This window comes from Populus nigra, chromosome 2, assembly GCF_951802175.1.
Source record: "Populus nigra chromosome 2, ddPopNigr1.1, whole genome shotgun sequence".
In the NCBI taxonomy this organism is placed as follows: domain Eukaryota; kingdom Viridiplantae; phylum Streptophyta; class Magnoliopsida; order Malpighiales; family Salicaceae; genus Populus; species Populus nigra.
Window position 1 is genome coordinate 14,309,235 of NC_084853.1, and position 2,547 is coordinate 14,311,781.

Below are 2,547 nucleotides of genomic sequence, written 5' to 3' on the forward strand. Positions count from 1 at the left end.
TTTTCGACGAACATGGGCTGGACGCTGGACTGGCCGGGCCATGCAGGAAAATTCATCGAGGGGACACGCTGACGAAACAGCGCTGGTTCAGGCACGGCGGGCAGTGTTGGAATCGGCAGCGCCGACGAAATCGGCAAAGTCGGCAGAATCGGCAGCGGGTGCTGGCGATGGGTCTGGACGGGCTGGATAGTCCAAGGCTCGACGAGAAAGACTGCTGGTTTAGACACTGGGGCAGTGGCAGCCCGCGGGACAGTGTCGGCAGATTCGGCAGCGCAGATTTGTGCGGCTGCAGGTTCGTCGGGGAAAATCGGCAGCGCAGATTTTGCGACGAACATGGGCTGGACGATGGACTGTCCAGGCCAGGCAGGAAAATTTGTCGAGGGGACACGCTGACGAAACAGCGCTGGTTCAGGCACGGCGGGCAGTGGTGGAATCGGCAGCGCCGACGAAATCGGCAAAGTCGGCAGAATCGGCAGCGCAGATTTTTCGACGAACACGGGCTGGACGGTGGACTGTCCAGGCCAGGCAGGAAAATTCGTCGAGGGGACACGCTGAGGAAACAGCGCTGGTTCAGACACGGTGGGCGCAGTGTTGGAATCGGCAGCGCCGAGAAAATCGGCAAAGTCGGCAGAATCGGCAGCAGGTGCTGGCGATGAGTCAGGACGGACTGGATAGTCCAAGGCTCGATGAGAAAGACCGCTGGTTTAGACACTGGGGCAGTGGCAGCCCGCGGGGCAGTGTCGGCAGACTCGGCAGCAGTGTCTGCCGATTCGGCAGCGTTGGCTTGTTGGCGCGGGGGGCCGATGCGAGTGGGGACTTGGGCAGCGGGCAGTGAAAGCAAGAGTTTCCCCGATGCTGCCGGGAAAAACGCTCCCCGGGATGGCCGGGTGAGATGACCCGGCGGCCCGCGACGGGTCATTCAATTCCATGCCCCGTCAACATAACTCCCGATGTACTGTTTGCTTTTTCGGAAGAAGAGATCCATCCCCCCATCCTCGGCCAGCCAAAAACGCTCCAATTAATGGCCGGGTGAGATGACCCGGCGGCCCGCGACGCGTCATTCAAATCACTGCCCTATCGGCTACAACTGCTGATGGGTGGGATTAGAGGCCTGCCATGGTGGTGAGGGGCGGCGAGGACCGTGAAAGCTAGAGTTTTTCAGAGGCTGCCGGGAAAAAGGCCCCTCGGGTGGCGGGGTGCGAGGACCAGGCGCGTCATTCAATTCTCTTCCCTATCAACTTGGCTCCCGTTGGCGGGATTGGAGGCCTACTGTTTGTTACAGGGCTAAAATCGTCAGGGGAAGAGCTGACGAAACAATGCTGGTTTGGATGCAGGGGGTAGTGTTGGAATCGGCAGCGCGGACAAAATCGGCAAAGTCGACAAAAAAGACTGTTGGTCTGGACATCGGGGCAGCGGCAGCCATGCCGACAGGGGGGGAAATCGGCAGCGCAGATTTGTGCAGCTGCAGGTTCGTCGGGGAAATCGGCAGCGCAGATTTTTCGATGAACATGGGCTGGAAGATGGACTGTCCAGGCCAGGCAGGGAAATTCGTCAAGGGGACACGCTGACGAAAGTAGGCTCGTCGGTGAAAATCGGCAGCGCAGATTTTTCGACGAACAGGGGCTGGATGCTGGACCGGCCGGGCCAGGCAGGAAAATTCGTCAGGGGGGCACGCTGACGAAAAGAGGGGCTGCCGCGTGGAAAATCGGCAGCGCAGATTTTTCGACGAACATTCGTCAGGGGGGCACGCTGACGAAAAGAGGGGCTGCCGCGTGGAAAATCGGCAGCGCAGATTTTTCGACGAACAGGGGCTGGATGCTGGACCGGCCGGGCCAGGCAGGAAAATTCGTCAGGGGGGCACGCTGACGAAAAGAGGGGCTGCCGCGTGGAAAATCGGCAGCGCAGATTTTTCGACGAACATTCGTCAGGGGGGCACGCTGAGGAAAACAGGGGCTGCCGCGTGGAAAATCGGCAGCGCAGATTTTTCGACGAACATTCGTCAGGGGGGCACGCTGAGGAAAACAGGGGCTGCCGCGTGGAAAATCGGCAGCGCAGATTTTTCGACGAACAGGGGCTGGATGCTGGACCGGCCGGGCCAGGCAGGAAAATTCGTCAGGGGGGCACGCTGACGAAAAGAGGGGCTGCCGCGTGGAAAATCGGCAGCGCAGATTTTTCGACGAACAGGGGCTGGATGCTGGACCGGCCGGGCCAGGCAGGAAAATTCGTCAGGGGGGCACGCTGACGAAAAGAGGGGCTGCCGCGTGGAAAATCGGCAGCGCAGATTTTTCGACGAACAGGGGCTGGACTGGCCGGGCCAGGCAGGAAAATTCGTCAGGGGGGCACGCTGACGAAAACAGGGGCTGCCGCGTGGAAAATCGGCAGCGCAGATTTTTCGACGAACAGGGGCTGGACTGGCCGGGCCAGGCAGGAAAATTCGTCAGGGGGGCACGCTGACGAAAGTAGGCTCGTCGTGGAAAATCAGCAGCGCAGATTTTTCGACGAACAGGGGCTGGACGCTGGACTGGGCCAGGCAGGAAAATTCGTCAG